The following is a 25339-nucleotide window of genomic DNA, read 5'->3' as shown; positions in this document are numbered from 1 at the left end:
TATAATGGAAAACTAGGCTGCAATGAAAATGAACAAACCACAGACAACTAGGTCAACATGGATGGGGCTCAGGAAGAGAATTGCGAGCCAAAATAGACGTCCAGTAAATGTACATAGCAAGTATAAGCACAGAAGCATCTCCAAAGTAGATTTCCTAAATCAAAGTTATAAAACTATTGTCTTAGTCCATTGAAGCTGCTGTAACAAATACCATAGAATAAGTGGTTTAAACAACAAACCCTTATTTCTCACAATTCTGGAAGCTGAAGAGTCCATGATCAAGGCACTGGTAGATTAGGTATCTGGTGAAAACCCAATTCCTGGTTCTTATTGCTGTCTTTACCTGATAGGAAGAGCCCTTTCATAAGGGCACTAATCCCATTCATGAGGGCTCCACCCTCACAACCTCATCCCCCAAAGGCCCCACCTCCTAACACCATCACACTGGGGGTTAAGAGTTAGGATTTCAACTTATGAATTTTGGGGACACATTTAATCTATAACAGCTGTGGTACATACATATATGGGATATATACATCTATGGTGAAACTTTGAAGCAAAGCACAGGAATTACAAAGACAAAATTAGCAAAGTGTCCCCTTTATAGGCAAAGAGAAGTGGCGGGGTTCAAGAGTGGCCCCACAGGAGCATCAAATCTATTTCTTCAAATTCTTTGTCTTCAATGAGATGGAGATCACATATGTCCTTTGAATCAGTGTTTCTACACCTTACCCATTTTGTGGGCTTCCCCAGTGGCTCAGAGGTAAACAATCCTCCTGCCAATGCAAGAGATGTGGGTTCTACCACTAGGTTGGGAAGATCCCCCAGAGAAGGAAATGGCAACCCACTTCAGTATTCTTGCCTGGAAAATCCCATGGCCAGAGTAGCCTGGCAGGCTATAATCCATGGAGTCACAAAAGAGTCGGACACAACTCAGTGACTAAACAACAACAACCCATATTGTAGAAAAGCTCTTTTTTCCCCAGTCAATATTCAGTACAACAGTTACAAATACATGAAATAATATTTGGTTCACGTGAAATAGTGAACCTCAGGAAAGCCACAGATGTTCTTCTTGCTCAAGGACAGGCCTCCTCCAAGGTGTGATCGTTTGTTGGAACCCCCAACTAGTCACAGCAGAGGTAGGACCTGCCCTGACTTCACACCAGGCTGTGCACGATGGCTCAACCCCTGAAGCTCCCGAGAAATCATTCCGTATCTCAACATGGCAAGCGACATGATAAATTCTACACTTCCCCTCTAACAGCTATCCTCGGATCCATCTCTGTCGTCCATTTCTTCTCTGTGAAATAACTTTCAATAGCTTTGCTTGGGTCTATTTTTCCATTTGTATTTTATTTTAGTCAGAATGAAGAGATAATCATAATTACATATAATTTTGTCTCTGTCAGTCATGCTGATCATGGTTTAATTCCTATTATTACAATCATTTAGTTTTTTTAAGCTTTCTGATTCCTAGGGATATGAATCAGGGTCTTTGGTTTCGGAAATCATGATACTGAAATCAAATATGAACAATTTCAGAAAGGGAGAAACACATTGGCCACCACAGCTGAGAAGTTCATAGGTTTATATTATGAGATCTGAAACCTCAAGTGACTTCCTTGTGATTGCCTCTCCGTCTCTGTCCCAACTCTACCTTCATCAGCGTTGACTTCACTCTCAGGAAGCTCCACACGTGAGGTGGAAAGATGGCACCAGCAGCTTTACAACTTAGTCTCCCAGCTCACGACTCCAGCAGAAAGGACAGCCCTCTATCTCTTAACAGAAGCTCTCTCTCCTGTTGGCCATGGATGATGGAGCATCTCCAAGGAACGTGGAACCTTGAAGCCCTCAGAAGCATCAAGAACTTCAGGAGGGACCCCTATGGGAGACCACCATGGAGACCTCAGGGGTTGGGGGACAGACCCGGCGGGGGCACCGCTCAGGGCTCAGCATGTGGATTCAGGCCCTGGCTTCTGTTCCCCTCCCTCGAGTCTCGGGCCAGCAGACCAGCCCCCCACTCTCCCGCTCACACCCTATGTCGCCTGTTTGACCAGAGGGTGGCCAGGCGTCCTCACCACCCCCACGAGGAGCAGGAGGATGTGGGAAGGAGGGGAGCGATGATCTGTACGTAAACACGGGTGTGAGCAAGGTCTGGGGCTAAAACTGCTCTGGGAATAACAGTCCCTCTGAACGTTTAATTGGACATTTATCAGATGGGTTTCCACGGGACCCCGTCTTCAGGGGGGGCTGGAGCCCATCACTCACTGTGGGTGTCACCTCACACATCAGTTACATGAAATGATCAGATACACTCTGCTCCCCTCCCCTTCCGGCCCCAGACCCCTAATCAGAGGTCCCCTTGGGCCTGGCTGTGTGACTTCTGTTGGGGCCACATACAGAGCCTTATGGAGTCTGGGTAGTTTCATCAGAATACAAATTAAAAATGACCCAGGAATCAGGCCATGCTGATCCCGTGGTGACAAGTCCCTTGGGAATTAAATCATTTAACAGGTGAAATGGAAGCATCCTCCTCGTTTTCCTCTTGAATGAGCCGTGAAATAGGCTCTGGGACCGGCCTTCAGGGTGAAGCGGTCGGCGGGGCCTGGCGCCCAGGGGTGTCAAGAGATAGGACACCAGCAGGACACGGTGCTCGGGAGACCCTGGCACCGCGCGCAGTAGATGAACCTGTGTCCAGGGCACCCCGACCTCGAGAGGATGGAAGGGGTGCATCTCGGGTGTCTCTAGGGTGCCCATTGACCACGTGCTAACCTGAGGCCCCTCGCTGGGTGACCGAGGCCCACAGCTGAACTCCTCGGCCTCCCATCAGGGAGCGGGTTTGGATTCAGGTCAGAGAAGCTCCCGTCCACACCCTGGGTCACTGGCGCGGTTCTTCTCCCAGCGCAGGGCTGCTGGGCACAGATGACTCTCAGTCAGGAGGGGACTTGGTTTCTTCAGTGACTTGAAGATGGGGTCCTATCCGACCCTGAGAAGGTGGGGCCCAGGACTAGCCGGTCCCTGCAGTGAATTCTCTGCAAATTAAAAGAACAACACAAGCACACTCTCAAATGGGACTTGCACAAACGCTTTTCAACACATACTGCACTGTGCCTTGAGGACACTCAGCAGTGGGGACTCTCAGTGTCAGCGTCCCCCAGAACCATCTGGCAGCCACATCAAGAGCTTTTAAAAAAGCACGGACTCCCCTGTACTCATTGTACACAGAAGACTTTACCTTCAGGAGAGATTCATAAATGTGAACCAAAGTTATATAGTAAGACGTGTACTGCAACATAAATTTTAACAGCAAAAATTGGAACCGATACAAGCAGCCAGCAATATAAGAATGGAGAAGCTTGCATAAATTGTCTAAACAAGGGAATGTTGATGGATAATATTATAATATGTTTATCAGAAGCTATTAATAGCATAATAATCTATGAAAATGCTCATGATATCATGCAAAGTGGGAAAAAGGCAGAATATGAAACTACCTGTGTTAAGCTCTTGTCGTATACACCCATATTCAAAGAAAAAACTTGAGTAAGAGATAAACCAAGATGCTGAGAGTGGCAACATATGAGCAGTATAATCGTAATTGGTTTTCATTTTCTTCTTTAGAGTAATTTTCCAAATTTTCTAAAATGAGCAAATCTTTTAATATCAGAAGGAAAAAATGTTACTTAATGTCGCCAACAGCTACAAGGTAAAAAAGCATAATATTACTGGTAGTTTCTGCAAAATATAAGACCTTTCATAGAATATACAGGTCTTTTAATAATTGATATTTCACTTTCAATTAAAATTCTGGTATCAAAGCTTATAAAATGATTTGAGGGAAAAAGTGTTCAAAGCATTCATTAATATTCTCTATTTCTGTTTGAGACAGAAACCCAGCAGTCAAATTCCCTTGGAAGGTATAAAAATTGGTGGTTTGGTTTCAAATTGGTACTTCTATCATATTCATGCCATTCAGTAAACTTTTCTGCTGTCTGTCAGCTTTAAAATGCATAATTATCATGAATTTGAGAAATAAATCTATCATTTTGAATAACCTTTACAAAATAGGGTTGAGTACTTTTTACATGATTTTAATCCCTCAGTTGTAAAACAGTCTGATCTGTCTCTGCAAATACAAATAACCTTACTTGAATTTGCTAAGAGTCCCAGAATAAACAGCATCCCCAAATGTTGCTCTCGTCTCTCAAATCCTTTAACACTTTCCCATTGACTCGGCACGTCCCCACTCTCGACCAGCTTACTGTGCCCAGGGTGACCCGGCCCCGCCTTCTCCTCCTGCAGTTCACTCACCTTGTCTCAGCTCCTCAAACAGAATAGATTCACCCCAATTCAGGAACTTTGCACTTGCTGGGCTATTCAAAGATCCCCATCATTCAGAAGGCAAGAAAATGAAATAAGAGGTATGCAAATCGGAAAGAAGAAATACAACTGTTCTTGCTTGTAAACAACATGAACATCTATTTAGATAATCGGAGAGAATCACCCCACAGCTCCGAGTATGCTGACTGGTCAGCCCCGCCATGGGACAAAGACAGGAGTGCGGGGAGAAGTGTTGTGCCCGCTCTCAGTCCTGGGGGTGGGATCGGCCCAAACAGAGTGTCTGAGATGCTCTGGAAGCCTGATGGGGACCTCACGGCACCTCCAACGTCATTTCACGCAGAACCCAGATGGACCCCCGACAGCTCGGACACGGAGTCTGCAGGTCCCGGGGAGGAGGGGGACACACACCTGTGTCCACAATGGTTGGTGTGGAGCTGCTGTCTCCAGCCCCAAGGCCAACCCATGCGGGCATCCCAAGATGCAGCGGCTAAAGCAGCATCACCAGCCCAACAGGGAAGTGGAGAGGAGGAAATCGAACTATTTTTGAAACTGCTCATGTTATTGAGGGTTAGCCAGACACACTGCTTAGGCAAGGTCTTGCTCAAAACCACCTAATTTGATAGGCTTCTGAAAGAGGAACTCTTCTGGAGCTTGTCCCACAAAAGCAAAATCAATGGTTTATGACGAATGTTACAAATCAGTCCTTATCTCTAAGACAAAGAGGCTTTTGCTCTAAGAGCCAGAGATCATCTTTCTCTTTGGAACACTTTCCAAAGAGACCATTTACTAAAACAATTTTGTAGATTCTGCTGATGGGGGGAGGTTAATCCATTCAACCAACTGTCAAGGGAGGTCTTCGTGTTGATGACTCACATATTATCCCCAAGATCTCAGAGTTTCAAAGGCGGGATCCTGGTAAGAGCTGGCACTAGAGGGTTATCTTTTCTCCAGGCAGCAGAGGGGTAGGTGGCAAGGGTGTTCTCATCTGAATGGCCAGTTGGACCACCAGAGTAGTTAGGGCTCTTGGTTGCAAACTGTAGAGACCCACGTGGGTGATGAGAGGGCTGTGTGCTCTCCCTGCAGGATCTTGAGCCCCACAGACTAGAAGAGACAGGGAGGACCAGGCAGGGACCACAGGACTCCGCAGGGCCAAGAAAGAGCATCTCAGACCAGAGCGTGCTGATCAGGACGCTGGCTCGCCAAGAGAAAAGACCTCCTTCTAATTCCTCTTCTTTCCTTCAGTTGCTCAAAATGAAGTCCCAGGAAAGAGTGTTGAGGGGCCAGGCTAAGCGCCCACCTTTCAGGAAAGACAGGTGCAGAGGGCGGGCCTCACCCCTCAGCTTTCAGGAGGGACGATGTCACCTATCACCAGGGCTTAGCCCGCACCCCTCCTACGTGGGGGAAGGACGATTCCCAAAAGGACAGCGGGCAGCTTCAGAGAGGGGAGAGGATCACAGGCAGCCGGAAATGATCCCCAGGCATCACTTGGGGCCAGACCACAGTGAGCCTGGTGTGCCGAACTAATGACTCCCAGCTCCCCTATAGGGGGATCGGAAGGGGAGGTGGGGTATACATGGTGGATCTTTATGGAAAAGATGGCACTCAGGACACTTGACTCCAACTGAAATGCTACAAGGCTATACTCTCAGGGTTAATTCTTTTCACAACAGATATTTATCACTTTCATAACAAAAATTTTCATTTAGAAAATAAAAAAGCTAAAGTTTCTGCGAGCAGCAAACCAGAAGCTGAGGCTAATAGGTACTGCTGCTGCTGCTGCTAAGTCACTTCAGTCGTGTCCGTCTCTGTGCGACCCCAAAGACGGCAGCCCACGAGGCTCCCCCGTCCCTGGAATTCTCCAGGCGAGAACACTGGAGTGGGTTGCCATTTCTTTCTCCAATGCATGAAAGTGAAAAATTAAAGTGAAGTCGCTCAGTTGTATCCGACTCTTAGCAATCCCATGGACTGCAGCCTACCAGGCTCCTCCATCCATGGAATTTTCCAGGCAAGAGTACTGGAGTGGGTTGCCATTGCCTTCTCCAGCTAATAGGTACAAATGCTTGTAATCAAGTCATCAGCACACTTGCCGTCCCCACCGTGGCTCCAGCGCTGCGGTCAGTACCCGGGGTGGGGGTGGGGGGTGTCAGAACAGCGCGACTCCTGGAGACACCTGCCTTCAGGTACCCAGCTGGGCAGACCCTCCCTTAAATTTCCCTAATGAGATTAGCTCAGGAACAAATTGCTTGCTGCTTTTGCCTTGTGTAGACATGGCCAACACACACACATACACACACACACACACACACACACATGCCCCTCCTGACCTTCTCTGGGGGCAGTGTCCTTGTAAGATTTCCATTTGCTCTGCAGGGGCCTCTCTCCCTAAGGCCCCCCAGGCTGTGCGTCAAGTAGAGGCTCAGGGCCTCTCCCCCCGTTCCCTGAAGAGCAGCACCGAGGCCGGCAGTGTGACAGGGGCTTGTTCCCTGCACACCTCCAGGGGTCTCCGTTCCCACCGTGGTGGGCGTGAGTGGTGCCCCGGAGTGTGCCGTGCCAGCCTCCCCTCTGCCCTCTCCTCAAGTCCTCAGGGAGACTCTCACCCACCCTAGAACGTCAGATCTGGAAGGTCCCTCAGAGACATCTCATCCGTGGCTTTCATCTCCATTTATCCAGGAGAATTCTGCCCAAAGTGGCCAGGCCTGGCCTTGGGTTTGTTGAAACATCACCCAGCAGAGAAAATCTCACCATCCTGGGTCCACCATCCTCAATGAAAGAACGAGGAACTTGAGGCTTGGAGAGGAGGCATGTCTGCAAGGACGCTCCTTGGGCAGAGCTGAGCGGCATTTTATAATTTGCAAAGGCCTCTCCACCCCACCTTGTCACATTCGACCTTCACGAGAGCTGGTCAGTGTCAGATGACACTGCATTTCGCACATCGAAGACAACATTGACCAGATGAGCATCATTGTTTTACGTGTCACTCAGAAATAAAACGTTGACAAGTAGATTACGATGCAACAATGAGACTCCATCAGTTATGTGACACCACCAGATTCAACAGATATTAACATGAACAAGGTGCACCTTAGAGTCAGGGCAATTTAGTGTTCTTTCCATTTTATAGATTTTATTTTATGGAATCTGAAACTGAGGTCTGAAACAAGGTCTGTTCTGTTCACACACACACAACTGGCCTGAGGAAAAGCCTGGGATGCAACCTCAGCCCCTGGTGCCCATCTCCAGTCTGGTCCAGGGCAAGGAGATGCGCTGCCCCAGTCTCCCTTCAAGGATGGATCTGCTGCCCAGTGTGGAATGCGGGGTCAGCAGAGAGTCCCCCACTTCCTTAGCATGATCCCCCAAGCTCACTGAAGAACAGACAGATAAATTGTATACTATTAGTTGGTCAGTCATGTCTGACTCTGCAACCCCATGGACTGTAGTCTGCCAGTCTCCTCTGTCCATGGGATTCTCCAGGCCTGAATACTGGAGTGAGTAGCCATTCCCTTCTCCAGGGGATCTTCCCGACCCAGGGTTCAAACCTGGATGTCCTGCATTGCAGGCAGATTCTTTATCATCTGAGCCACCAGGGAAGCCCTAAATAACAATTTAAGGCTCTATGTCCTCTTTCCTACTGTAAAGCAGTGGCCTGGGGTTGATGAAATAACTGGAATGTGCTAAAGTGAGTTATTTGAATAATTACACAGTCTGGCAAGACATGAAACCACAGGTGCTGGCAGGGCTGAGACCTGAATTTGAGCCCTTGGCTCAAGGAATTTCAATGGCTTCCTCATTTTCACTAAATGCTGGTGTGACCCCTGAGGTTCTTTCACAAGAGGAAAGGATGGATAAACTATGCAGAATCTACAAACTGTATGTGGATGACTATGATGCTTCTAATAGAAGTCTTTTGAACCTGAATTGTCTGGAATATCTACCCTGCTTTCCCTTTCTTAGTCTATGCTGCTCTCATGAAGCCTTGGACGTGAATTCACTTTTGCATCTAAACCTTCTGTTGTTTTCTTCTGCTCTTTGGAAGGAAAGCAAAGTAGGGGACATTTAATAACCTGTTTCCACTCTCTGGCTCCATGATATTAATTTGACTACACAGGATCTTTAATGCTTCACCATCACAAAGACTCAATTTCATACATGAATGAGTCAATGTCAAAAGAGAGGAGGAGGGGGAGGGAGGTGTGCCATGTTTTCCTGTCTCCTCTTAAATGGTTTCTTACTTCATATTGATACAGATCAGGGACCGTGGATTATGCTGACAAGCTCATAAATTATCTGCTACTCACCAACAATACCAAGGTCTTATTTTCTTGATGGAGTAGTTGATGGCAGAGGATGTCCATGAACTTGAAATTGTCTCAATTGTTGTTTACCCGACAGGGACCTTGAACTTGAGACCCTCCTACTCCACAGAGGTAGAGATGACATGCATGGAGGGAGCATTATCAAGGGACATAAATTAGAGCAATTAGAGTGAGATGGAGAAAGGGAAGGATGCATTACTAATTGGGGCATCGTTACAGAGCATCTGAGAAGCTGAGCAAGATACAGTGTCAACATCGAAGCCCCAGAAGTGACGGGCAGAAGAGACGTTTAGAGCCAGAGGTCATTAACACGGGCAATCGACAGGCTTAATGACTCTGAGGGGAAGGCAAAACCACTCCGACAAGTGACAATATGTTAAAGTGGGCGTTTTACTATTTTTCAGAAGCTGTAATTTTCAGATGATGACTTCAGAGATCCTTTAAGGAGGATAATTGATTACCTGACAGAGAACTTGCAGCATTTCCTCTCACAATAGAAGAGAGAGAAGCCGACAGCCCGGCTCTGCCAAGCCGAAAAGGAGCGTTTTTCAGAGAAAACACTGCAAAGTTTATAACAATGAGAGCCAGAGGAAACACAAATACATCTCGCCTTCTTGACAAATAAGATTTAATTAAGAGACTCTTCATGCTCAAAAACAAAGTCTTGCCTGTGCCGTGATGGGAAAGGCAACAGGCGGAGGGGGAGGGTCTCACTGACAAGCAGTCCCTTAATTATTCATAAACATCCTCGTGATGGAATTCCACTGCTTTCCCTCTGTTTAGTTAATTCTCTTTTTTTTTTTTTTTTACTGCAAATACTACTTGAGTTAATTAATGAAATATGTAATTCAGCCCACAATAAGCACAGATGAGACAGACAGGCAGGGGCTTATCCCCTCGAGGAACTGTAATAACTTCACACTTCTGCTGTTCAGTTGTTAGGTCGTGTCTGACTCTTTGTGACCCCATGGACTGCAGGGACGTGAACTGTGGGTCCTGAAGGTATTTGCACAGAGATCACCTGTGTCTCCTGGGTCCCCGTGTTCACCTGCAGTCCTGGTGGGATCTGACCTTCCCGGCCAGGCGGTGCTCGCCAGCCGACAATCCCGAAGCCGGGGGCCTCCATCCTGACCCTTCACTGGTCCCTCCATGGCCGCTGTGACTGCAGATGGTCCTGAGGCTTCTCCTCAAACCCAGCATCAGGCTGGGTCCAGACAAGTCCCATTTCGGACTGACTCTCAGACTCCTGCTGGCCACACCAGGAGTTCCTGCTGCGTATTTCCTGTCCTTCTCTCCAACTTTCTCCTGAGATGTGACCAAGGACCTAAAACTGAGCTCTGCCATCCCACCCAGTTTCTGAGATATGAACCAGGCTGTGATAGGGAATCTGGTGGAAAAGAATAGCCCTAGACAAGAACTTCCTGTTATAACTGGAAACATCCGAAGGGCAAATCTGACCCCAGTCATCATACCCCTGCTTCAAACCTTCCAGAGCCTTCCACAGCCCTTAGGTTGGAGCCCTGACTCCCCAGGTCCCTGCCCCTTGCCTGTCCCACCTCCCACCCATTTGTGCACATGGTCCTGGCAGGACATACCAGGCTCCCAGCACCTCGGGGCCTTTGCAAGTGCTATCCAACCCCCACTCCTGGAATGTTCCCCTCCCCCACCCCAATTCCTCACCTAGTTACCTGCAGCTCCCCTGTCCTGTTTCAGATGAAATATCATCACCTCCTTGGGGGAGTCTTCTGTGTCTCTCATCATCCCCACATCCTGGCCCAGGGCCTAGATCAGGCCTCCCAAAACTGCTCTCATAACACCATGGTGCCTTTCCTTCCCAGTAGAGACCACATACATGACATGAGGTCTTTATTATCCCAGGATGATCCAAACAGATTTTTTTTAAAGGTCGTATTTGAGGCAAATCCAATTAAACTGGGTACTGAAGCTTTACAGCAAAATTTTTGTGATATAAGAAATGTGTACCTGGGATTTACTTTTGGCCAAGTGCTGTTCTCAGTACCCTACACACATTCTTCAAGATTTCTTTTTTTATTTTTTAATTGGGGGATAATTGCTTTACAAGGTTGTGTTGGTTTCTGCCATACGGCAACTCAAATCAGTCAATAATTATATATATATATATGTCTCCCCTCCCTCTTGAGCCTCCTTCCGTCCCCACTCCCATCACATCCCTCTAGGTCCTATTAAATCACTTGATCCTCTCTACCATGGATACTTGTACTATTATCCCCATTGTACAGGTAAGGACGTGGAGGCCCAGGAAGGCTGCCCAGCTTGTAATTGGCACTATCAGATTTCCTAATCTCAACCGCCTCTTCTGATCTAAAGGTTTTGTCTAGGGGGAAAAAAAATGAAACTGCATTTGATAAAAAGTAACTTTTTTATCTCATATTTAACAAGGTTTAGGTGATAGTGGCAAAGATGCCCTAATTCTTAATATAATCAAAGGATGAATCAAGCACTATTTTTTTGCATAATTTTACTGATAAGATTGTAACACAGTCGACATCCTTCTCTCCAGGCTTGACTTTTGCAGCCTGATCAAAGGAGCCTCATTTTCAAAAAGCCTCAAGGGCTTCTGGAGCCTCCCTGGGGCCTCTCCTAACCCTCTCACAGCCCTCGTTCTCTCTTGGAGATCCTGCCTCATCCTGGTCCCTGCTGGTTCCTCTTCTTCAGTGTTGATTGGTCTGAATCACCCGGATCCTCATTGTCTGTGACTTTGTGGGTGATTCATTCAAGGAACACCTCTTGTTGTGCAGCAAGGTGTGCACACTCAGCCACAGCCCCACGCTGCCCCCACCCCTACCTCTGCCGTGAGACCCCTGATGGAGACCCACCTGATCCTTCACACCCAGTGATGGGCAGAAGACAGACAGCTCTGAGAGCCGACCATGAAACGTTCAGGAATTTTACTCACTGGTAGCTTGAAATCAGCCATGATAAGAAAATAGACGTCATGGAAATCATCAAATAAGCTTTTTAAATTTTTTCCCCCTAAAGCACCAGTTTACTGACATACCATTGCAGTCACATCTCAGGTACATCCCTGACTTTTGGGTGGAAATCCCTGTTATCAAATTTGTTCCCCCCGCCATGGGGCTCCCATGTGCAGACCCTAGCTTTTTTCTTTCACCCACCTCACTACTAGGGGATCGTGAACCCTGAAACCACTGTGCTAAGACCATTTCTGCTCCTCTCCTCAGCCTCCCTCCATCCACTGACAGCACCACTAACAGTCTTGTTATTGAACAAAAATTCTTGTTTTGTAAATTTTTTGGCTGCATCATGTATGTGGCATGTAGGATCTTAGTTCTCGGACTGGGAATCGAACATGTGCCCCCAACAATGCAAGTGGGGGTTCCCAACCTCTGGACCACCAGGGTCATCCCCAGAATGTCATTCCTTACTCGGATGTGCCTTGAGGGCTCACTGTGTGTCGGGAGCTGTCCTGGGTGCTGAAATGATGTGCCTTGGGAGTCATCAGACACTGGTGGTCCCAAGATCTCAGGCCTCTGACTGTAGTTGAACCTGCCAGTTAATGGAAGGTGTTGCCATTTGTAATAGAAAGGCCTGTCCTTTGTGGGCCAAACACACACAAAAAGAAGACGTGCATTCAGCTCTCTGGACAGCTTACTGCACCTGGAAGCCCCACTGCTTCTGGTCCCCACTGTGGCCAGTGGTCAGTTAGTCCCCCAGGCCAGGACTGCAGTGGGGGTGGGGAGGGAGGATAGGAGCCCTTCAGGATGACATGACGTCAGAAAGGAGCATCGAAAATACAGTCAGTCCACCAACTTGTGAGGCTTCGGCCACCAGCAAACCGGCTCCGCCTGCTCTGTCGGCTTTCACACACGGTGTCTGTCTGTCTCCCCAGACTGTTGTCACCTGGATCCCAAGAGATGCCAGACCCCAGGAGGTGTGCACAGGGCGGTAAAATCTACCATATCTGTTTGACCTTTTGATCAAGAGCCTCCTTGTTCTCCTTTCCCCAATTTTTCATGTCACATCTGACAGATCTTAGGACCTAAATGAATGTCTTCCTGAAAGAATGACAGAAACTTTGGTTTGGGAAGGTGCTACTGGCTCTTGACCTTGGAGTGAGAATCACCATCAATGATCAAGAGGTCTTCCATTTTAATTCTCCCATCAAGGACATTTTTTTCTTTCTGAGCTGTTAACATGTTCCCTCTCTCACATTCTTTGTCCACGTGAGAAGCAACAGAGAATTGCCTGAACATGGGAGTCACTCCCAGAGCTGCCGTAATTAGCTTACTTGCTTCTGTCGCTCGCAGAGTGGAAGCAGAGAGTGTCTTCATAGGATGCTGGCTACACTAGCAAGTGTGCCCTTTCCTCCAAGTCTGCAGGTAGCCTGGAGCAGGGGCGGGGTGGGGGAAGGAGGGAATACATCCCCACCCTTTCACCCCAAATTAAACATCCTAATTCTCACATACCAGCCACTACATTGTAATACAGCAGAAGGGGAAAAACTGTGTGCATCCTTACAGTCTTAGGAGCTTTGCAAATGGAGGGAGAAGCCCCTTAGTTTTCCTGGACTCACCCTCTAGGCCTGAGGTCTAGCCTAGATGAGAGGCCCATGTGTCTTTACTAATGCTTTAGCCTAAAGGACACAGTCCTTCCTGCTACAAAGCTTTCCTTTAAATAACAATAATCCATGGTAAGGATTTTAGAAATCTCTATATTCATAGAGATTTTGGCCGTCTTTTCCTCCCGCCCCCTTTTTTTTATTACTTGTATAGTTTTATAGAAAGAACACATCTGAGTATCATTCTACTGGTGGTGGCAATTGAACAATACTCATAAAACATAACTGTTCTTGAGTAACGAATAATTATCAGAGATTATAACTGCTCAATATTGAGAAGCATAGAACAAAATACAATTCAGTTCAGTCGCTCAGTCATGTCCGAATCTTTGTGACCCCATGAACCACAGCACGCCAGGCCCCCCTGTCCATCACCAACTCCTGGAGTCCACCCAAACTCATGTCCATTGAGTCGGTGATGCCATCCAACCATCTCATCCTCTGTCGTCCCCTTCTCCTCCTGCCCTCAATCTTTCCCAGCATCAGGGTCTTTTCCAAATGAGTCAGCTCTTCGCATCAGGTGGCCAAAGTATTGGAGTTCCAGCTTCAACATCAGTCCTTCCAATGAAAACCCAGGACTGATCTCCTTTAGGATGGACTGGTTGGATCTCCTTGCAGTCCTGGAGGACAATTGCTCTACAATATTGCGTTGGGCCTCTGCCACACATCAACACAAATCAGCCACAGGTATACATACGTCCCCTCCCTCCCGAACCCCCCTCCCATCTCCCACCCCCTTCCACTCCCCTAGGCTGTCACAGAGCACTGGGTTGAACTCCTCGTGTCACAGGGCAAATCCTCGCTTGCTCTCTGTTTGACATATGTAATGGATCTGTCTCCAGGCCAGTCTCTCAATTCATCCCACTCTTTCCCTCCCTGCTGTGTTCACGAAGCTGTTCTCTACGTCTGCATCTCCACTGCTGCCCTGCAAATAGGTACACGAGTACCATCTGTCTAGATTCCATACACATGTATGAGTACACAAAATTGGTCTTTCTCTTTCTGACTCACTTCACTTTTTATAATAGGCTCTAGGTTTATCCACCTCATTAAGACTGGCTTGAGTGCATTCTTTTTTATAGCTGAGTAATATTCCATTGTATATATGTACGGGCCCTCTCGTGACTAATTGGTTTAATCTTATTTCTTTACTGGACATCATTATCTGAGATAAGCAGTCTTTATTTTATGGCCAAGGGACAGGTTTTTTACTTCTCTGAGCCTCAATTTTTTGTCTTTTAAAGGTTGTTGTTAGAAACAGACGAATGATGTAGAAGAAAGAATCTAACACAGTGCCTGCCCCAGATCAATGAATTCTTGCCTTCCATCTTTCCTGCCTTTCTTCTATCCCTCCTTCATTCCATCCTTCCTTTTTGCGTTCCTTCATTCTCTTCCTCTTTTTCGTATCCATCTTCCGGATGACAGGGAAGCGATTGCTCTCCAAACCTGTCTAGATGTATCCTTTGGTTGGTAAAAGCGAATGGTGTGTGATTCCTCACATCACACTGAGGCAGCTGTGATCGGAGCTATTTTTACAGGGCAGGCAGAGGGCCAAAGGCTTGTCCCCAACCACAGTTCCTGTTCTCTGTCTGATTTATTTTATTTTATTTTTACTTCCTCCAACTTATTATTTTGAAAGATGTCAAAGCTTCAGAAAAGTTTAAAGAATAACACAGTGAACACCCAGATATCATCCCCCCCTTATCTCAGTCACCAGCTGGTAACACTGTGCTCTGCTTGCTTGTTCTGTGTGTATTATTTATGTGTCTGAATTGTTTCTTTTTTTTTTTTTTTGGCCAAAATCATTTGAGAGTGTGGTACAAACATGATATTTAATGCCTAAACACTTCAGTGTATATGTCATTTAAGAAAATAATCTCCTGCACAGTGTCCAATCATTTTAACTCTCATGACAGCTAGTGTTGGGGACTTCCCTGGTGATCATCCAGTGGTTGGGACCTCACCTTCCAGTGCCTGGGGTGTGGGTTCAATCCCGTTGGGGAGCTGAGATCCCGCATGCCTGGCAGCCAAAAAGCCCAAACATGAAACCGAAGCAATGTTGTAACAAACTCAACAGACTTTAAAAATGATCCACATTAAAAAAAAAATCTTTTTAAAAAATAGTTAACATTGATGCAGAAATACAGTTTAATAGAGAGTTCAAATTTAGAGCATTCCCCCTTGTGCACTGCCTTTGGTTGTCTGGACTCATTTCCTAGGTCAATGAACTCTTCTTTCTTGCCGTTCATGATTTTGACTTTTTTTTTTTTTTTTTAAGCTTTTGTCTTGTACCAGAAAGCTAGGAATTATTCAAAGGATGATGGGGATAAATCAAGGAAACAGAAACTGGAATAAAGGAGCTCCTGAAATAGCATGTAAAACATTGACCAGCTTAAACTGGTTTTGCCTCCTTAAGTAGGTTGATTGATTGACCCAGCTGAGAGTTATTTTACAGAGACAGCACTAAACATGTGCAAGACAGGAACCCGTGTCTCCAGGATAACCCTGGAAGCAAGGATCTTTGGTCTACGAAACTCAAAGAACAGAAATGCTGCCACCTGAGCCCTTTATGAAGTAAGAAGTCCTTCAGTAAGAAAAATCTGGCTTCCAGCAGCACGCAGGCTCAGTTGCTAAGTCAACTGTCTGCAACCCCATGGACTGTAGCCCTGCAGACTCCTCTGTCCATGGGATTTCCCAGGCAAGAATACTGGAGTGGGTTGCCATTCCCTTCTCCAGGGGATCTTCCCGACCCAGGGATCGAACCCGCATCTCCTGCACTGGCAGGTAGATTCTTGATCACTAAGCCACCAGGGAAGTCCCTCCAGCAGCATGAATAGCTTACATAGATTGATTCAAGACTAGCCATTCAGCTTCCAAGTTTGAAATTCCCCTAACCCTCACATTTCACCCTGAATCCTGGATCACAGAGACATTTGTGAGCCTTGCTTTCTGTTTCCTTGCTGGTCGACTTCACACAAAAAATCTTTTTCCCCAAGAGCTGGTGCCATAGTATTGGCTTTTATGTGTGTTCGGCAGCAAGCACGCGCTTCGGTAACAGTTTTTGCAATGTTTGGCAGGTCTTGTGACCACGCGCCCAAGCATGTAGCCCTCAGCAGAGTGTGATCCCTTGTTGCTGCCCCTGAGTGGCCAAATAGACTGAATTTGTCTAGAGGGTTGGCTGCTGGGTTCCTGCTGCCCCCACCTCCACGGTGCTCTAGGCTCCTTAGGGCTACTGTCACTTTTGAGAGAAGAAACAGCTCCTGGATCAGATATCTTTTGGGTGAGTAACCACATTAAAATGTGCCTGTACCTAAGTTATTTAATAATCTCATCAGTAATGTGGGCTAGAGACCCACCTTGGGGAGATTTTGGTCGAGTTAGAGGCCAAAACTTTGGGTTGGACTCCCAACACTAGGATGATGGGTTCATAGATCCACCCCAAGAAAGACCAAGAAAGAAGCTAAAAGGTTTAGCTGCTGAGATATTCAAACCCTGGGTTAGCATCCCAGGCCTTTGGGTTGCTTGTCTAGGTTATCTATGTCTAATCATTTTATTTGGTAGTAGTTGGCTAATTGTAGCTAACTATTGGATGCTGGCAGCCAAAACCTTATTGAATCCACTTTGGGTCATTTCGTTCTGGTCATCCTGAGAAGAAAACCTTCCAAATTGGGGAATGTCAACCGCACACCTGCCACTTTAACATGAAGGGGAAAAGGAAGAAAAACATGATTGTACCAGTCAACCTAAGGAATAAAGTAAGCACATTAACAATAAAGAGGAAAAAAAGGAAGGCACAATCTGTTTGCAAGATGTATACTCAGTTCAGTTCAGTTGCTCAGTAATGTCCACCTCTTTGTGATCCCATGGACTAAAGCACACCAGTCTTCCCTGTCCGTCACCAACTCCCAGAGTTTACTGAAACTCATGTCCATTGAGTCACTGATGCCATCCAACCATCTCATCCTCTGAGGTCCCCTTCTCCTCCCACCTTCAATCTTTCCCAGCATCAGGGTCTTTTCAAATGAGTCAGTTCTTTGCATCAGGTGGCCAAAGTATTGGAGTTTCAGCTTCAACGTCAGTCCTTCCAATGAATATTCAGGACTGATCTCCTTTAGGATGGACTGGTTGGATTTCCTTGCAGTCCAAAGGACTCTCAAAAGTCTTCTCCAATATGACGGTTCAAAAGCATCATTTCTTCAGCACTCAGCTTTCTTTATAGTCCAGTTCCACATCCATACATGACTAATGGAAAATCCATAGCTTTGACTAGACAGACCTTTGTTGGCAAAGTAATGTCTCTGCTTTTTAATATGCTGTCTAGGTTGGTCATAACTTTTCTTCCAAGGAGCAAGTGTCTTTTCATTTCATGGCTGCAGTCACCATCTGCAGTGATTTTGGTAAGAAAATAGTCAGCCATTGTTTCCACTGTTTCCCCTATCTATTTGCCATGAAGTGATGGGACCAGATGCCATGATCTTATTTTTCTGAATGTCAAGTTTTAAGGCAACTTTTTCACTCTCCTTTTTCACCTTCATCAAGAGGCCCTTTAGTTCTTCTTCGCTTTCTGCCATAAGCGTGGTGTCATCTGCATATCTGAGGAATATCTGAGAAATATTGATATTTCTCCCAGCAATCTTGATTCCAGCTGGTGCTTCATCCAGTCTGGCGTTTCTCATGATGTACTCTGCATATAAGTTAAATAAGCAGGGTGACAGTATACAGTCATGATGTACTCCTTTCCCAATTTGGAACCAGTCTGTTGTTCCATGTCCAGTTCTAACTGTTGCTTCCTGACCTGCACACAGATTTCTCAGGAGGCAGGTCAGGTGGTCTGGTATTCCCATCTCTTGAAGAATTTTCCACAGTTTGTTGTGATCCACACCAGTCAAAGACTTTGGCATAGTCAATAAAGCATTAATAGACGTTTTTCCAGAACTCTCTTGCTTTTTCAATGATCCAACAGATGTTAGCAATTTGATCTCTGATTCCTCTGCCTTTTCTAAATCCAGCTTGAATATCTGGAAGTTCACGGTTCATGTACTGCTGAAGCCTGGCTTGGAGAATTTTGAGCATTACTTTACTAGTGTGTGAGATGAGTGCAATTGTGCGGTAGTTTGAGCATCTTTTGGCATTGCCTTTCTTTGGGATTGGAATGAAAACTGACCTTTTCCAGTCCTGTGGCCACTGCTGAGTTTTCAAGATTTATTGGCATATTGAGTGCAGCACTTTCACAGCCTCACCTTTTAGGATTTGAAATAACTCAACTGGAATTCCATCACCTCCACTAACTTTGTTTGTAGTGATGCTTCCTAAGGCCCACTTGACTTTGCATTCCAGGATGTCTGGCTCTAGGTGAGTGATTACACCATCATGATTATATCAATCATGTATATTAAGTTAACCTTAAAAATGCATTCCAATATAAAGTAGGTGCATATAAATACTGTTTGATTCCATTTATTTGACGTACCTAGAATAGTCAAATCATAGAGTCAGAAGTATATTGGTGGATGTCAGGAGAGGGAGGATGGGGAGGGGGAATGGGGACTCAGTGTTTAATGAGGACAGAGTTTCAGTTTAGGAGAGTGAAAAATTCAGGAGATGGATGATGGTGAGGGGTGCACAACAATATGATACTTAGTGTCCCTAACTGTATAATTAAATCTGGTTAAAATAGTATGTGTTATACTGTGTGACTTTTACCATGATAAAAAAAATTTAATACATAGGAAATATGAGGACTAGAATCAGTGAAATGGGAGATGAGAAAAATCCTCTATTTTCAAATGGGTGGTCAACACAGATTGAAAAGCACAGCTGTGTGTCTTTAGAGTGATTTAACAAAAAGCAGAGATTAAAGAGAAACAAGACCTGTGGGGCAATGTTATTAAGACAAGTAGGTACTTAAGGAAGGATGAGAGTAAGGCAGTAACAGGACATCTATGTAGAGGAATTTTATATAATAACTGCAGTTTAAATAAGAAATATGGTGGTCAATATTTGGGCAATTTTAAAAGATGAACTAAAAAGCCTCTTGATGAAAGTGAAAGAGGAGAGTGAAAAAATTGGCTTAAAGCTCAATATTCAGAAAACTAAGATCATGGCATCTGGTCCCATCACCTCATGGGAAATAGATGGGGAAACAGTGGCAGACTTTATTTTTTTGGGCTCCAAAATCACTGCAGATGGTGATTGCAGCCATGAAATTAAAAGATGCTTACTCCTTGGAAGGAGAGTTATGACCAACCTAGATAGCATATTAAAAAGCAGAGACATTACTTTGCCAACAAAGGTCCGTCTAGTCAAGGCTATGGTTTTTCCAGTGGTCATGTATGGATGTGAGAGTTGGACTGTGAAGAAAGCTGAGCGCCGAAAAATTGATGCTTTTGAACTGTGGTGTTGGAGAAGACTCTTGAGAGTCCCTTGGACTGCAAGGAGATCCAACCAGTCCATCCTAAAGGAGATGAGTCCAGGGTGTTCATTGGAAGGACTGATGCTAAAGCTGAAACTCCAGTACTTTGGCCACCTCATGCAAAGAGTTGACTCATTGGAAAAGACCCTGATGCTGGGAGGGATTGGGGGGCAGGAGGAGAAGGGGACGACAGAGGGTGAGATGGCTGGATGGCATCACCGACTCGACGGGCATGAGTTTGAGTAAACTCCAGGAGTTGGTGATGGACAGGGAGGCCTGGCGTGCTGTGATTCATGGGGTCTCAAAGAGTCGGACACGACTGAGTGACTGAACTGAACTGAAAACAAAGTAAAAAGTCTTCGAAAACACAAACAGAATTTGGTAAGAATTTTAGTGGAATTGTTGAAAAGAGCCCTTAAATGTTCAATACCACTAGAAAGTGGCCTGAGAAGGTTGAAGCATGTTGAAGATGGAGATAATGTTTCTAATGAAGTTAGACATTCTAATATGTCAGAATCATTTGGACACAGATCTCTATCAGCAAACTTGTGCTTCCTTCTGTTTGTACCTGTCCAGCTTTAGCTACATGCTTTTATTCTATAAGTCTTAACATGTTATGTTCTTGGTGATTTCTGTGACTTCCTGCTGTATATGGTGTACTGGAGTTATGAAAAAGAAAATGGTTCTTTTGTAACACTGCACAGTCCCAATATCAGTGGGAGCTGGGGTGAATATGGCCTGAAAATGGGTCTTAGAGTTATAATACTATTTTCCAATTAAATTTCCTTTGTAAAAGAGGAGAAAAGGGACAGAATCATCTTTACCTCCATTTCTAGCTGGAGAAGAGCCTTTATACAATAGGACACATTTTGATTTTCCCCTTACTGAGAATTTCTATATGAGCTAAACTGACAGGGAGTTAACATTCAACTGCCTTTAAGTGTGTGTCTATATATTAAAGCCATTTAAAGAAAAAGAACAAAATTGAGTCATTTGTAGAAATGTGGATGGAGCGAGAGTCTGTTATACAGAATGAAATAAGTCAGAAAGAGAAAAACAAGTGTATATAAAGGTATGTGTGTGTAACCTAGAAAAATCTAAAAAAATGGTACAGATGAACCTAGTTGCGGGGCAGGAATGGTCCACAGACATATGGACGTGGTGGGGGAGGGGAGGGGGATGAACTGGGAGGCGGGGTTGACATATACACACGACCATGTGTGAAATAGCTAGTGAGAAACAGCCAAACAGCCCAGGGAGCTCAGCTCGGTGCTCTGAGATGACCTAGAGGGGTAGAAGGGAGGCTCCGGAGGGAGGGGATGTATGTACCTGTATAGGTATATGTGTGTACGTGTATAACGGGTTCACTTCATTGTACGGGAGAAGCTAACACAGCATTGTAAAGCATTTATAAGTGTGCTAAGTCGCTCCAGTCGTGTCTGACCCTTTGCGATCCCACGGACTGTAGCCCACCAGGCTCCTCTGTCCACGGGGATTCTCCAGGCAAGAATACTGGAGTGGGGTGCCATGACCTCCTCCAGGGGATCTTCCCAACGCAGGGATCGAACCCATGTCTCTTACTTCTCCTGCATTGGCAGGCAGGTTCTTTAACACTAGCGCCACCTGGGAAGCCTGTAAAGCTACTCCAATTAAAAAAAAAAAAGAGGAAAATTTGCCAAGAGGGATAAACATTTGTGGTGAAGGCCATGGGATCTAAGGAGGTTCTACCTGGAAACTGCCCAGACATCTAGATCAGCTCATCTGTGGTCTCTACTGGGGAGACACATGTTATGGTCCTCCACCAGGAAGGGTAAAGCCCAAGCTGCTCCAAAAGGAAGTGAGGGTTTGGATATCTCAACCTGTATACTCCTGAATTCCTCTCTCAAGCTCAACTGAGTCTGAGAGTCCTCACTTCATTTTTCAAAGGTGATACAGTCATCTCTGCCACCCTCCTCTTCTCAGGGTAAGTTTTCCAAGGTGTTGAGTGAGACAGTCCTGACTCTCGTAGGCTCCTCTGCAAAAGGCAAGCCTGCCCTCAGCGCGTGGAGGGACAATCCCTGCCAGTGAGGCTGAGGCTTCCAACAGCTCTCCCAGGGCCACAGGGCCAGCCCTAGCCCTAAGCCCTTCCCTACCAGACCGTCAGAAGGGATCTGTCTCCCCTCCTCAAACTGAGCAGGGTGCTCAAGTCCACCCAGGAGGTCCTGTGCCTCAAGCAGGACAATATCTGCTGAGACAAAAGCCTGCAGGTCTAGATGGTCAGGGTCGACCCAGGGGATTTGTATATGTGTACTCTCCCTTATACCTTGGAATCTATATAACTGGAAAAAGAATGTTTAAAGCACAGCTTCCTAAATGTGCCTGCATGCCCTATTCTCTTGTTGGGGTGAGATCTCACAAAATTAAATGGCTTTCTCACCAGGGAGAAGTAGACATTAAAGCACTCCCAGGTCAACCCTACACTAATCAACCCCAAGCTGCACTATCACAGCTAGGAGACGAGCCTCAACCACAAGTCCCTAAAATTCTAGGAAAGGTAAGTTCAACATCCAGAGAGAACCAAGACAGCTAATTGACCCATTAGTGATAAAACTCCATCCAGGCACCAAAGCTCCAAATTTAAGGCAATAGCCTTTAAAGAGGCATGTGAAGAGAGGTATACAGCCTCTGATAACCACATATCTTAAATCCCAATTAACCCAACTGCGTCAATCCCCATGTAACATTCCAGTTCTGCCAGTACAAAATGCCAGACTGGAGATAACCATTGTACGCAGGATTTGAGCATCGTTAACCAATTGTAGAAGATATAAACCCAGTGGTAGCAAATCTTTATTCTTCACCTAAAACATCATTTGGAAACATTTTCTGGTTTATAGTTCTGGACTTAGAAGACAGCTTATACTGTAAACCTTTAAGTCCTGAGTCTCAGGAACTATTTGCCTTTGAATGGAATGATCCAGAGACTAGTGTAAAACCATCTTCTTGGATGGTACTCCCACAAGGATTTAAGAATGCCTCCACCATCTTTAGGGAATTATCAGTTCAGTTCAGTCACTCAGTTGTGTCCAACTCTTTGCAACCCCATGGACTGCAGCACGCCATGCTTCCCTGTCCATCACCAACTCCTGGAGCTTGCTCAAACCCATGTCTATAGAGTCGGTGATGCCATCCAACCATCTCATCCTCTGAGGTCCCCTTCTCCTCCCACCTTCAATCTTTCCCAGCATCAGGGTCTTTTCAAATGAGTCAGTTCTTTGCATCAGGTGGCCAAAGTATTGGAGTTTCAGCTTCAACGTCAGTCCTTCCAATGAATATTCAGGACTGATTTCCTTTAGGATGGACTGGTTGGATCTCCTTGCAGTCCCAGGGACTCTCAAGTCTTCTCCAACACCACAGTTCAAAAGCATCAGTTCTTCAGTACTCAGCTTTCTTTATAGTCCAACTCTTACATCCATACATGACTACTGAAAAAAACCATAGTTTTAACTAGATGGACCTTTGTTGTCCAAAGTAATGTCTCTGCTTTTTAATATGCTGTCTAGGTTGGTCATAACCTTTCTTCCAAGGAGCAAGTGTCTTTTCATTTCATGGCTGCAGTCACCATCTGCAGTGATTTTGGAGCCCAAGAAAATTAAGTCAGCTGCTGTTTCCACTGTTTCCCCATCTATTTGCCATGAAGTGATGGGACCAGATGCCATGATCTTAGTTTTCTGAATGTCAAGTTTTAAGGCAACTTTTTCACTCTCCTTTTTCACTTTCATCAAGAGGCTCTGTAGTACTTCTTCGCTTTCTGCCATAAGCGTGGTGTCATCTGCATATCTGAGGTTATTGATATTTCTCCCAGCAATCTTGATTCCAGCTGGTGCTTCATCCAGCCCAGCATTTCTCATGATGTTCTCTGCATGTAGGTTAAATAAGCAGGGTGACAGTATACAGTCATGATGTACTCCTTTCCCAATTTGGAACCAGTCTGTTGTTCCATGTCCAGTTCTAACTGTTGCTTCCTGACCTGCATACAGATTTCTCAGGAGGCAGGTCAGGTGGTCTGGTATTCCCATCTCTTGAAGAATTTTCCACAGTTTGTTGTGATCCACACCAGTCAAAGACTTTGGCATAGTCAATAAAGCATTAATAGATATTTTTCCGGAACTCTTGCTTTTTCGATGATCCAACAGATGTTGGCAATTTGATCTCTGATTCCTCTGCCTTTTCTAAATCCAGCTTGAATATCTGGAAGTTAACAGTTCATGTACTGTTGAAGCCTGGCTCGGAGAATTTTGAGCATTACTTTGCTAGTGTGTGAGATGAGTGCAATTGTGTGGTAGTTTGAGCATCCTTTGGCATTGCCTTTCTTTGGGATTGGAATGAAAACTGACCTTTTCCAGTCCTGTGGCCACTGCTGAGTTTTCCAAATTTGCTGGCATATTGAGTGCAGCACTTTCACAGCCTCACCTTTTAGGATTTGAAATAGCTCAACTGGAATTCCATCACCTCCACTAGCTTTGTTTGTAGTGATGCTTCCTAAGGCCCACTTGACTTTGCATTCCAGGATGTCTGACTCTAGGTAAGTGATCACACCATCACAGTTATCTGAGTCATGAAGATCTTTTTTGTATAGTTCTGTGTATTCTTTCCACCGCTTCTTAATATCTTCTGCTTCTGTTAGGTCCATACCTAACAAAATGGTCCTTTATTGTGACCATCTTTGCATGAAATGTTCCCTTGATACCTCTAATTTCGTTGAGATTTCTAGTCTTTCCCATTCTATTGTTTTCATCATTAGTCAAGGACTCAAAGGATCTCTAATTAAATGAGAGCGTCTTACCATGATGAACTAGTTGCTAGTAAAACTAAGGAAGTTCAAACCAAAACACAATCCTCACTAAAGTTTCTGGCAGTCTGGGGGTAAAAAGCACAGATTTTTCAACCACATGAAAAACATCTAGGATTTGAGTTATCAAAAGGACAAACTTACTGCTAGATCAAAAGGAAGCATTAGCTAGGATGACTGTACCCAAAGGCACTTATGAGGATTCATAGGAATGACCGGGTCTTATTGTATTTGGATTTCTAACTTTGGACTCAAGGCTCTTAAAGTGCCAGGTATTCAAACCTGACATCCTGATGACAGACAAAAGGACATGGCAAGTCTCCCTGCCTGCAATAGACTGAGCAAAGCCTCGCTCTGCAGAAATCCTGGCCTTAATCTCTCGGGAAACAGTCACACTCACCCGTCCTGTGGGATGTCCTACAGGCTCTTGTCTGACTTCACCTGGGCTGTCAACACACACTCCCTGCTCTGAGCTCTGCCTCGTGCCGGGCACTGTGCTGCCCGGCCAGGAATCCTGGCCTTCAAGGATGGAGGCGATGCTCAGGAGTCTGGGTCCTTGGGATCTCCGGCATTTGGGTGACAGTCAAATAATTTCTAGATGACTGCAATTTCTCCACCAAGAGGAAAAAAGAAAAGTACATAAATGTGTTGCTTTCTTCTCTGGACCAAACTAGGTGGGCTGATTTCAGAATAATCTGTCACTAGAGAGGCATGCTAAGGAACAATTTGTGGGCTCTTGGTCATTTCATCAAGCGAGACAGCAGGGGTAATTGGACTATTACCATCAGGGCTGCCATCAACATCTGTGGTTGTGACAA

The 25339-nt window shown here is 45.5% G+C and overlaps 1 long non-coding RNA gene across 1 annotated transcript in view; it reads right to left on the bottom strand.

Moving 5' to 3' along the window:
• The window catches only part of LOC122681917, a 68828-nt gene that overhangs the window by 1705 nt on the left and 41784 nt on the right, over positions 1-25339 (bottom strand). Inside the window, exon 2 of the long non-coding RNA XR_006337139.1 lies at positions 2776-3035. This is a non-coding gene — a long non-coding RNA (uncharacterized LOC122681917). The remainder of the gene's footprint in view (positions 1-2775; positions 3036-25339) is intronic.

This window comes from Cervus elaphus, chromosome 23 (assembly GCF_910594005.1).
Source record: "Cervus elaphus chromosome 23, mCerEla1.1, whole genome shotgun sequence".
Lineage (NCBI taxonomy): Eukaryota > Metazoa > Chordata > Mammalia > Artiodactyla > Cervidae > Cervus > Cervus elaphus.
The sequence above is the reverse complement of the archived record's forward strand: the minus strand, read 5'-3'. Positions and strand labels throughout refer to the sequence as shown.